This window comes from Phalacrocorax aristotelis, chromosome 2 (assembly GCF_949628215.1).
Source record: "Phalacrocorax aristotelis chromosome 2, bGulAri2.1, whole genome shotgun sequence".
NCBI lineage: Eukaryota > Metazoa > Chordata > Aves > Suliformes > Phalacrocoracidae > Phalacrocorax > Phalacrocorax aristotelis.
In genome coordinates, this window is record NC_134277.1 from 50479846 (window position 1) to 50492019 (window position 12174).

The window sequence follows — 12174 nt, forward strand, 5'->3', positions numbered from 1 at the left end:
CCAAATCCCAGACACTAAAATACCGACTACCTTAGAAAGGGTAAAATCTTCAGAACAAAAATTTCAGAAGTGCTTGTTTTCATTGCAATGTACTTAAAAACAAGTTCACAATGTCAGCTTTAAATATTAAAAACAAATAAACAAACAAACCCAAAAAAAACCCAAAACCAAAACAAAATGACAATGCCACCACAAAAATCCCACAAGGGGATTCGCCTTTACCAGCCCTCCATGCTCTGGTGGTACCAGCACTGCAAGCCTAAGCACAGGCTTTGCCTCAGTGAGCCCACGGCTTGCTGTCTCCTCATCCATGCCCCTGCCTACCTCCACAGCTGCTCATGGGGAAGCTTTGGACCCTCTCTGTGGTTTTGGCTGCTGTCTAGGGTTGTAAGGTGCACACTCAGACCACAGGGGCACAAGGGCTTGCAAAGTCCCTGGGCTGGCCTCTTACCAGGGACAGGCTAAGGTCTGTGCTTAAAGTCCCAGGCACATCCTCAGGGGTCCCCTTTCAAGAGCCAGTGTTGGTCAAAAAGGCAGTAGGCTTGCCCTCCCTAGATCACTGTTTGAGCTGCAGCAGTCTTCAGATACCTCATCTGCACAAAGAAAACGCGGGATCTGTTGGCTCTTACTCCTCTCCCCCTGCATTCAATCCACCCACGATACAGCCAAGAGCTACAACATGTCTGAGGCACTTGCATTTTTAGCTCACTCTACCAAAATATCTACTTTTGATCAGTGCTGTTGTCACTGAAGATGCTGGCTCCCAAAAAGGCATTGGGAGCAGAGGTAGGAATAGACAGTGCCATTCCCGGCCCCGGCATGAGACAATGCTTCCAATTGCTTCTCCAGATCCCTCTCCGGCCATGGTCAGAGGTTGTTAATATTGGTTTCCAAAAGAAGTTTTTGCTCTACCCAGTCGTCATTCTTGCCCTGACTTATTCAGCAGGGAAATATCTTAATAACAGTGTTATGGATTTCTGGGTTAAGAAATTGCAATTTAATAAAAACAGGAATTTGGACCTGCTTAGGAATCTCTAGCAGGAAGAACATGTTCTCATTCAACCCATGGCATCAAAAGGAATAGATTATGAAACTGGTGAAATGCTATGTAAGGGCCATGTGTTGCTGATAGTCTCAAGCATGCCACAGCATGCAGATCTTTATGGAAAGACAGGCTCATGAAACGAAACGTGGGAGGGTCAGAACTGCAAATAAATGTGGATAAAGCACAAATCTGGGAATTAAAAGACCCAAGTTGAAGACCTTCATTGAGCTTCTTAAGCTCATGTTTTAACACCCTTCAGATTCAGTTTCCCTGTAGCAAAACAAGAATAAAGCTAAATTTCTCCAGGGGCATAATTTGCACATATTTCCCTACAGAAGTACAAAATAGATGAACAGCAGTATTCTGGTAACTTAAAATACCACACTCTGGAAACCATTTTAACATAACTTAACAAGATAAAAGCTTGAATCTTTGGCAAACCCCAGAGGGACACGGAGTTTAGAAGGTCAAAAGGAAGGCCTTTCAAATCCCTTCCATATGCATAAAGGCATGAGGTTCAGAGAAAGCTCTTTAAAAACTCCATAAAGCCAAAGAAACCAGTCTGGCGCTCAGGGGAGACAGGGATAGGATTCAGGTTGAAAACGGCAGATGCAATCAGCATTTCTCTCTGTCACATAGAGAGAACACTAACATCGTTTTTGCAAAGAAAAGGAGCGATTCAGAACTCCAGCCCAAACTGAAGGCTTAGACTATACTGTCTAGATTAAATAGCCTAAACCACCCCTCCTTCTTGCTGTACAGAACAGTTCCCATTAGCTCACAAGTGTGTGATATTTTTCAGTAATAAGATGATCATTCAGGCTGAAAGGATACGTCAAGGATGTCTGTAGTCCAGCCCCCTGCTCAAAATGGGTTCCAAGCCAAGTTCAGACTAGGTTGCTTAGGACTTTGTCCATTTGGTCTTAATAAATACAAGCAGATTGCTCTTTCTCTCTTCTCAGTGGCCAAGCAAGTTAATACTCATCTTGATGAGAGTCCTGCAGTCACAGCAAGCAACTACAAACCAGAAGGCACCTTACTAAGCCAAAAGCATGACTGTGTAGTGATACTGTAAATGAGCACTTGCTAATTAATTGCCTCAGGAACAGGCCAATGTAGTTAGAGGAAAAAGCACCAAGAGAAATCAAAAACTATTCTGCACTCCACAGCTTAATATTTTAATCAACAGTATTTTGTCTTCCTTAAATAACCTATCTTTCTACCTTTTGCATTTGGATCTTCACAGCAACATACTTCACCTGATCTCAAAATCACTCAACAGTGATTTAATAAATGAAATTCCTGTAATAAAAGTCTCCAATCACAGAAGCAGCCAAAGAAATGGGCCAGTGTCTATGTACTTCATAAAATTTAAAACATTAGTGTAACAAGTGAAATTTAGCCTATCTCGAGTCAAGTTTAACAGCAGGGGCTCAAAAATAACATTAAGACTAATCTGCCCAGCGAACATTACAAAGTTTCTTAGGTATTTGCCAGAAAAAGTTTTGCCAGCCCAACCTCAGCCTACTTCAGCTGCTGGAAGATCATGATTTGTCCCAGGGGGTAACTCAGCCCAAGATGATGGAAAGGGTTGCTTGGATACACCTGCATTCAATCATTTCAAAGTTTCACAAAAAAAAAAATCCAGGCCCTTTGCAATACTGAAAACCTGATCCATACCAGCTCAGTTTTAGTTTTAACATTGGATTTACCCAACTCAAAAACTGAATCTTCCAGAAGATGAGGTCAACATAAATAGTGTGAAAGTAAATGAATGTGTTATTGTCCTGGTCATATGGTAGAAGAGGCATGCAGAGATGTTTTACATTATACACTTAATGCTGGGCATGAAGATTCAGAGCACTCAGACCTACCAGAACTTCCTGAATCTGTGATACTTTGAACAAAAGAAGATATACATACACATACGTGCATACACACACATATATGCTCACATATATATGCACACACACAAATTAATAATAGTAACAAGTGACCCTCTTACATTTCTAAACAAAGGGAGCTTTCTCACAAATCATCTAAAGGCAATACATGCACCAGAAGATACTCAGTGACTTTAAATAAAGCCCAGATAAAAGCAATAACTTTTTATAAGCCAATTATATCAGCAGCACACCCTGGACTGGTAAAGGATAGGCCTTCATCCATCATTAAATTTTTCTCAGTCAGTATTTAATAATAGACAATCATTTTTAATAATAAGCATGGAAATAACTAACACTTTGAAAGCACATAACTTGGGGATTCTCTCCCTTCGCTACTTATTAGGTATTTAATTTGTTCTGAGACAAAAAGGCAAAAGTTTCCACTGAACCTTGGGAATATTTTGCTATGAATGACCATCTAACAAGATTTTCTCAAGGCATGCTGGCCTGTTGCCTTGAGATTCGATAACAAAGTGCATTGGTAGTACATTTATTGAAAGAAATATCATGAAAACAAATTAAAACAATTTAGAGAGACAGCCCAGAAGTTTTTTCTCAGACCAACAAGGACTCCAGGTACCTCTAAAATAGATCTTTCCAACATCAGCAGAATTACACCAGAAACCAACAGGGTATCATTTCATACCTTGGATGCCATAAGAGACCCAGACTCACCAAGTTTCTGAAACTAAGTCTAACACAAAACATTTATATGGCATGGCTGAAGTCAGTTGGATTACTTGGCTATTTGAAAATAAATCCCTACAAACTTGCATAATTTTAGCTCCATATCTAAATACTTTTCAATTATTATGTTGAATTACTGACCTCAGATTGCAGTCTCAGCCCTTCTGCACAGACTGCCTGACTGACAGAGCTCAGCTGTGATGAATGCCTCATCATCCCACCCTGCTGGGAAATAACAAGTTTCTTTCCTTCCAGCCCCTTTCCCAGTAGTTTGGGGCTTTTCCTAAAGATACTTGTGATAAGTGAATGTAAAATTCCTCAGGTAATACTCCTAAGAGATTTTTCCAATCTGTTTTTTCACCAAGTGGGAATTCCAACTCCACCTATATCCTGTTAAACATAGGGGACACAAATTTAAAAAGTAAAAAAGAAAGAAAACACACCCTTCATAGAATCGTTAAGGTTGGAAAAGACCCTTAAGATCATCGAGTCCAACCGCTAACCTATCACTGCCAAGTCCACCACTAAACCATATCCTCAAGCAGCACATCTACCCTTCTTTTAAATACCTCCAGGGATGGACACTCCACCACCTCCCTGGGCAGCCTGTTCCAATGCCTGACAACCCTTTCGGTGAATAAGTTTTTCCTAATATCCAACCTAAATAGCAATAGCAAGACATTTAGTAATTGCCCTTAAAAATTGCCCTTAAAAAGAGACAGAATAGAGAAAGTCTTGTATTAAGGACTCACACCATATGAAACTAATATTACAAAGGGCCTGGCATGTCAGTGTGCATGTAATTTAGGACATGATGAACGTGCAGGCTGACAAACCCTCTCTTGCTTTCTTCACTTCTGTTCTGCTTTTTGAGGCTGTCGCTCCAGTTCTCCTAAGAGAACAGAAGATAAAGATTTCAGGTTTTAATACACACCATATTTTCTCTTGATTTAACACAACAGAAGGGGGAGAGCCAGACACTGCTACAGCCACCCTGGGACACATCACCATTTTGCTAGACCCCATCCAGAGAGATGAAAAAGAAAATATGGAAAAGAAAAAACGGGAAAGGTGGCAGCAACCAGAGAGGAGAGAAAACAGAAGGCAAAAATTTCTCATGGACTCTCTTCTCTGTGCAGCCTAAAGAAATTATGCCTGAGTACTGCGCCCATCCCAGCACTGGTTATTTCTGCTGGTGACAGCCCTAGCAGCACCCTGGTGAAGCTGGGGTGCTGGCTACAGCAGAGCTGGCACACTGCCTTTGGTTGCCATTCAGGTGAAGCTGAAGTGTGAAATCCTTTGGCCACTGGCTGATGAACATGCTAGGAAATGTTTAGCATCCATCTCCCCAAGCATCTATCTCCCATCCAGCAATTGCCATCTTAGCACCCAGAGGGGCAGAGGAGGGGAGGGCTTTGGGGTTGAGGAGTTTCACTACAGTGTTTTCTAGAGGCTGAGAACCCGACAGGCTTGAATCCAGAGGCAATCACAGAAACCACAAATCTGCTCGGATTAGCGCTTTCCTGTGATACTTTTGGAAAACATTTCCATTGCCATCCTCAAGCAGAATTTTCCCCAGTTTTTCCAAAAGTGCTCCCACCTCCTACAGAAAGTCACCAGACTTGAAGAGAAGCTACTGACACAGGCATCCCCCCTGCAGAGTGCTGCGTGGTGGTGCATCCGAGAATGAGAGCCATCAAAAGATTCAAGCAGAAGGCAAAATCGTACTTGGCTCTTGCAAAAGAAACTAGTGGCTGACCCAGACAGCTGTGTGGAGAGAAGGGCATAACCTGACAGAAGCGATGTGCCTCCCCTTCATCCTCATGTCTGCTAGTTTGGCCCTTTGCTTCCCAACAGGATATCATTTTAATTGAATGATATTTCATATAAGGGGGGGGGGGGGGGGGGCGGAGAAGCAAAACCTTGGTTTGGGATTTTTATATTCTGTTTGGATTTTTTTTTAATGTTTCAATAAGGAGACCTTTGGGTTTAAAATGTAGACTGTGTTTAACCCAAGTGTCCTTTTTTCCATTCAGTTTTTCAGTTTGGCAGCCACCTTAAAGAGCCAGTTATCACTCAGCCTTAGTTATAGCTCCAGCCCCAAAAGACCAATGAAGCCCAGAGGTGAGCACAGTGAGCATCTTCTCTTAATAAAACATGTACGGCACCACCGGAGTCACCAGGGTGTGAAATGCAGTGGTGCTTTATGAACACAGAGACTGCTCTCTAGAAACACCCATGGGGGTTATGGCAAGCATAAAAAGGACTTTTGTTAAATGTAATATTTTAACTCAGTACCACGTCTGGTCCGCCACACTGGATTTCTTTCTGAATCAGATGCTAATGAAACCTCTGCTGACTCAGTAATGAGACAGAAAGCAGGCACAGTATGAAGGAAAAAACATAAATACCAGTTTCACACAGTGCAAGCCCCTGTTCCATTATCAAGTGTGTCGCCTCTGCCAGAAGAGATGGTAAATCTGCTGAAACGGAGCAATTTGCTATGCAAAGTGGCTGCCACAAGAGGGAGGTCCCATTGCACCGCAGCTGGGCTCGCTCGCCTCAGCTGCATGGAGCATCACCCTACACAAAAGCCTGGTAGCCCTTCGCTTCTCTTCCTCTGCAGCTTCTCAAGCCCATCTTGCACGGGAAGGATACCATCCCCCTGAAATGCTCTCCCTTCCCCTATCACCTCACTGCAGCTCTTCCCTGCCTGTGGAGAAGCTCTCCGGGGCCAAGGGCTAAAAGACATTTTGATTGTATGTCACTCCTGACCTGGGCCACATCTCAGCTAGCTGGGTGTACACTGAGAGCATACGACAGGCAAGCAACGCTACCTTCTTAGGAGCAGAAGGGAGGTACAAATCTTGTGAGTAGTATCTGTTCATCACTCAGGGAGTATCTGAGACTGAGGCAAAGGCAGAAGCAAGTTACTGTGGCACAACTTAAATTTATTAGAGTCCCTTAAGATGCCTAATCTTGTATTTCTCTTCCCCAAACAGATTGCTTCTATTCTGTTTTAGCTCGCTCTCATGCTATGTACGTCTTGTGCACTATCATGATGTTGGTTTTGTGCTCCATTTTATTCCTTTTAAAAGCTTACCTGGAAAGCCTAAGACGAATATAATGCAAAGCATTTCATTAATATGGCTTTACATTTCTAACAATGGCACAGGAGCATATTTTGGTTTTTTCCAATAGAAATCAACTGGGTATGGGGCCTTGAGATAATTTTAAACAGAGATCCTAGTTCTGACTTCCAGTCACCCTCTCACCTCTTGTCTTCTGACACAGGCATGGACCTTCACAGGGACCTTCTGACTCTGCAAGTGCTTTATGGGGAGATCCCTCAAAGTCCTGTGCATCACTGAGACCATGATCTAGCAGAAGCTTTAGGGTTATTTGGCACAAACCCATAGCTAGTGTAACTTGTCAAAGCCTTGTGGGTAGCCACTAAAGCTTCAAGGGCTCGCAGCAGTGGAGGGTCTGGCTTGTGCAGATACAGGCAGAGCTCCTCTGGGAGCTTTGAGCATTTTAGAAAGAGGTTAAAAGCATGCAAGATCCTCCTGCCATCATTTGATTGTCAGGCAGCTTTCCCTCTGTCTTTCTATATTAAAAAAATAATCTTGTTTTCAGGCAAAGAGATTCTAGACAAAAGTGAAAGAAATTTTTGTCACAGAAGTTCTTTCAGACCCAGAACAAAGGAGGGCAAAATCCAGCAGGAGCATCCCCTCTGTGTCTGGAGGGGCTGGACATGAGGCAGCAAAAAGGTTCAACTCCAGTGAAGGACGTTATTCTCCTGATCTTCTCATATCATGCCCTTCACTGCTGGCTTTTCAGGCACCTCCTGCAAAGCTGAGGGGACCATGCTAGAATATCTCCTCCAGACCAGGGCCAAGCAGGTGTGTGAGGTAGGAATAGAGCCCACCAAAATTGTTCCTCCCCAAGAAAATGTTCCTCTCCTACTCCAGAATTTTTGCAAAAAACCTTCCCTCCTCTTGTTTTTCCACATACATTCTCCCCTCTTTTCTCTCCTTGTCCTTGGAAACTTCACAACCTTTTTGGACTTCATTAACTCTTCAGATAGGCAGTGACGGGTTGAAAAAAATGTGCGGTGTCCATTCCCTACAAAGAGTGTAGGAGATAGGTGGAGGTTTCTGGCTCTGGTTAGAAATCAAAATGATTTTCCCAAGGCCACTTAGTTACTCACACAGTGCCAGGACCACAGGGCTGTGGTGCACACCACTTTTTGGATGAACAAGAGCCTCCTGCCCTCAAAGCCTGTCAAGGCCAGCAATGGGAAGGGATGATACAGGAGCAACATACACCATCTGACCAACACATTGCCAAACACCTACATGCCATGTTTGGAAAGCACTGACAGGCTTGCAAGGATCCAGGATGGCTCTAAGCATGTGCTTAACCTGAGACATGTAGTTGGTGAAGATGGCAGTGAGCTGGCAGACACGGGCTTGTGTTTTGCCCTAGGCTAGGGTCTCAACAACAACAGTGTTTCCCATAAGGCTGCTGCTAAAGGAGTACTCTATTCCCACACTGCTGGGCAATATAAGCATAATTTAAGAAAAAAAAATTAAAATTATTGCTTCTACATGATAAGAAGTACTGGAAGACTGAGGGGCTGTATCCTCTGATTGATCTGATGTTCAAAGATGCCTCTCCAAGCTGGCACAGCTCCAGGACCTGCCAATGCACATCCTCCCCCTTTTTTGGTTTAATTCTTCCTGACAGGCCACCTGAATTAGCAGCCCTCTGGCAGTAATTGTTCTTCAGCGAAAACACAGACTAAGAGCATGTACAGAGCTTGTTGCGCTCCTTCCAGAGAAACTCCCAGCTGTGCCTTGAGGCATGAGGTGAGGGAAAGCCAAAGAGAGAACACTATAAAATAACATGACAGACATTAAAAAAATGATGGCTCTGCCTCCAAGGACTTCGTGCTCCCCACCCTGGGTTGGGATTATTCAGATAAATATACTTCCATGGGCAAAGCACTGAGTTGAGCATTCTGAACATGAGATTAGTCTCGCACAAATTCTTCCAGTGGGACTTCGTCCTTACAAGTAACTAATGCTTATACTGCATAAACAGCACAGGACATGTATTTGGCACCATTTTACTGCCTCCAGCCACAGTCAAGACCCACCATTCTGCAGGGAGCCAGAGGATTATTTTCAGAGACTGCAAAAAGCTGAGAAATTTCTTTGCCAGATTATGTTAAATTAATGAGACTGTCTACCCATGTGTTTGCAGTGAACCCTGCTGACAAGTCCTTGCTTCCTGAGCATTTCCATGCTGCCCTGTCAGATGTCACTCCAGACCCTTGTACCAAAGTACAGAGAAACACTCCAGCACTGCAGAGATTACATGAGGGCAAGGATGACCTAGGCATACATATATGCTCAGGTTAACATGTAGCCCACGCTGCATTTCCATGGCTCAGGCAGAAATTTTCTTTGCAAACTCCAGATTTTGGTCAAAAAGCCAGATTGGATCACAGCTGAGCTGAATTCAGTTTTATGAAGCATGCCTGAGAGACCCTAGAAAACACGACTATGTTAGTTTTTTTAAAAAACGTGGTTTTCTTTAACAGTCGGACAGAACCAAGTCAGTGTTGAGAAGCGATCTCTAACATTTAAATGTCTGTCTCAGATATATCATTAGAGTTGGCTCTGGCAATTTGCAAGTTTTAGGCCCTCATCAAAATATCCACACATGCAGATCAGGTATTATTGTTATTATTGAAAAAACGTCTCACGCAAAGATTACTTATAGATGAGATGAATATTGAATAAATGTAATCCATGGATTAATTAGCTAAAGACCTATGTTAATCAGAAACCAAGAAAGGGAGAAACATTAGCTCATTAAGCATTTAGAAGCATGTTGTGTGTGCTTCCAGGATTCAGTTACCCTCTCTCCATAACACAACTGCTTTTTATTTAACACTTGGAGGTGTGTGAGAAGTCCGATGTCCTCTTATGTTAAAACTCAAAACTGTCAAATTATATAGTGTTAGCCACCAACACGATGAGAAAAAAACCAAATAGTATAGGACAAAAAGTTAGCACTACAACTCCATAAATTTCTCGCACTCTGCATACAAAGTCTGACATTTACATAAGTAATAGCTGGATTGTTCGTCGTGCATTACTTATTCATACCTTGTGTGAAATAGCTCAAAGGTAGAAGACTAATCCATTAATCCCCTCCCGATCCATAATCCTAAGAAATCATAAACCCTGCAAGACACTTTATCCTCTTAGGAAAATCAGGCTCATAAGCTGTGGACGGCAGCGTGCTCGGTGCTGAAGAATGGCAGCATTTCCCCATTGTACGGCTACGCGAGCTCAGGTCAGCCCTACACAGAGCTATTTCAAAATATGTCATCTGGTTGATGCACATGCACAGACATGGGAAGTCCTTGTGTGCGACCTCTCTCACAGCCCACGAGATGTCCTTGGAGGTTGTTGCAAAGTTTTTGTACATATTTCTTTTAACTAAGCACCTTCTATCTTCAAAGACAGACGGGTGTCAAAAGGACATGAAATTAAGTATATTTTTCTTACTTCAAATACAGCATTTTATAGAATATCCCACCTTCTGTTTTTTCCATGAATTTTTCAATGTTGCATATAGGCAGCTATGGTTTTTTCTTTAAGCTTTTTCTTTTTGACCAGCAATCTTCAGTGTCCAGCCCACCTGAAATGCATTACACAGTATCACACAAGCAAAAACAGCCCAGAGGTACAGGGAGATGCTCATCAGCCTGATTCTGGGGGTAAATTACAGACCTCTAAGAGCTTACCAAAAATCACAATAGGTAAACAAGGCCGGCAAGCCTGTGGTTTGGCCTAAACATGCTGCACTTATTCTTGTACTCAGCTTGCATGACACCACTTTGTTGCTCCAACACCACTGAACTCTGCTCCTGGAGGGTCCCCAGGCTCACCTGTGCAGCCTGTCTTCTGCATCACACCCTCTGGAACTGCCTGGCCCACCTCAAAAGTGACAGTGACTCTGCCTTTCCTCCCGAGGATATGTGCCACAATGGACAAAGACCCCGAGGTCTGCCATTATCCTTGTATGGCTGCACATCAGCCGCAGGTGGACCCTTGCTTCTGGAGGAGGAAGATGGCACCAGCTGGGGTGGGTTATTTTGTTTATGCTGATCTCAAGGCTCTATGGCAAAGGGAGAAGCAGATCGTACACAAAGTGGTTTGTTGTACTATAGGCCAAGTCTGAAAGGTAATGTAGGGGTTTCTTCTTAAGGGTAAGATCTTGGGCAGCCACTAAAGTCCCTCTTCATTAGGAAATAATTGCCAGCCTTTATGCACCTCCCTCCTCGCCATGTGATGGAGTCCAGTGAAGCTGGCAGAGCGAAAGGTAATTATCCCTACCCATGCAAGACTAAAATGCTGCCACCCAGCTTGTAAGTCTACAGTTTTGTCAGGGTCAATCTTACTACATTTGACAGTGTAGCTACACGATGAAGCAACATCCAAACAGTTTAATGCAAATAGCTTCAGCCACTAAACAGCCATACCAATGTGTTTCCTCACAAGCACTGTACAGTATATCCACCATTCCTTCTCTGTCCCGTACACCGGGACCCCTCAGCTATCACCCCCTCCTACAGTGCAGAGTGATCTCCACCACATGCAGCAAGGAGTGCCACATGGGAGCCGCGGATTTCCTCCGAATTTGTTGTGACCTGGGCACCTGTGACTGCATGAACAACCATCTTAACATTGCCAGCACTGCCGTGAACCGGAAGGCAGATTATAAAATCTAAGGATGGGAGTTTTGGCTTAGAGCAGGAGGCAGAGGTATTACCCAGCCACACATTTTGGTACATTGGCACCCCATGAGCTGCCATTCCGGGAGGCAGAGTGTTTCTCAGGAAGGGGGTACCCAGGTCTCAAAGACGCAGAGAACTGCAGGAAAATTAATCTGCAGTCCCCATCACTTTTCAAAATCATGTACTCGATACCTGTGGGTATGCCAAGTGGCTCAAGCAGGTCTGGAGCCTGAGGCTGCCCCAGCTGCAGCACAGATAATGGGTGAATTACTGACCATGTGGCGGGGTAGAAACCAGGACACTCAACTCTGTCCTTCCTGAAGCATTTTACACACCTCTGGCAATGAGATGTTCACATGAGCATACCCTGAGCATACAAACAGCATCTGAGTATGCCTTGGTGGAGAAGAAGGGTGTCCTGAGGCAGACAGTGCCAGCACCAAGCACAGCATTGAGGGGGTGTGATGGGTACCCACACCCCTTGTGCCTCTTACCACCTGACTCTCCAGAAACCTGTCTTTCATTTAACAAGAAAAATGAAATCCCTAGATCCTTTCTTTGGGAAAAAGATGCTTAGGGATGAGGCTTGAGGCAACTGAAGTAGCCTGCAGAAAATGCATTCCAGTAGCCTCTAGCAACTGTGAATTGCTCTCTGTTGCTTGAAGAAGTATTAATGCAAT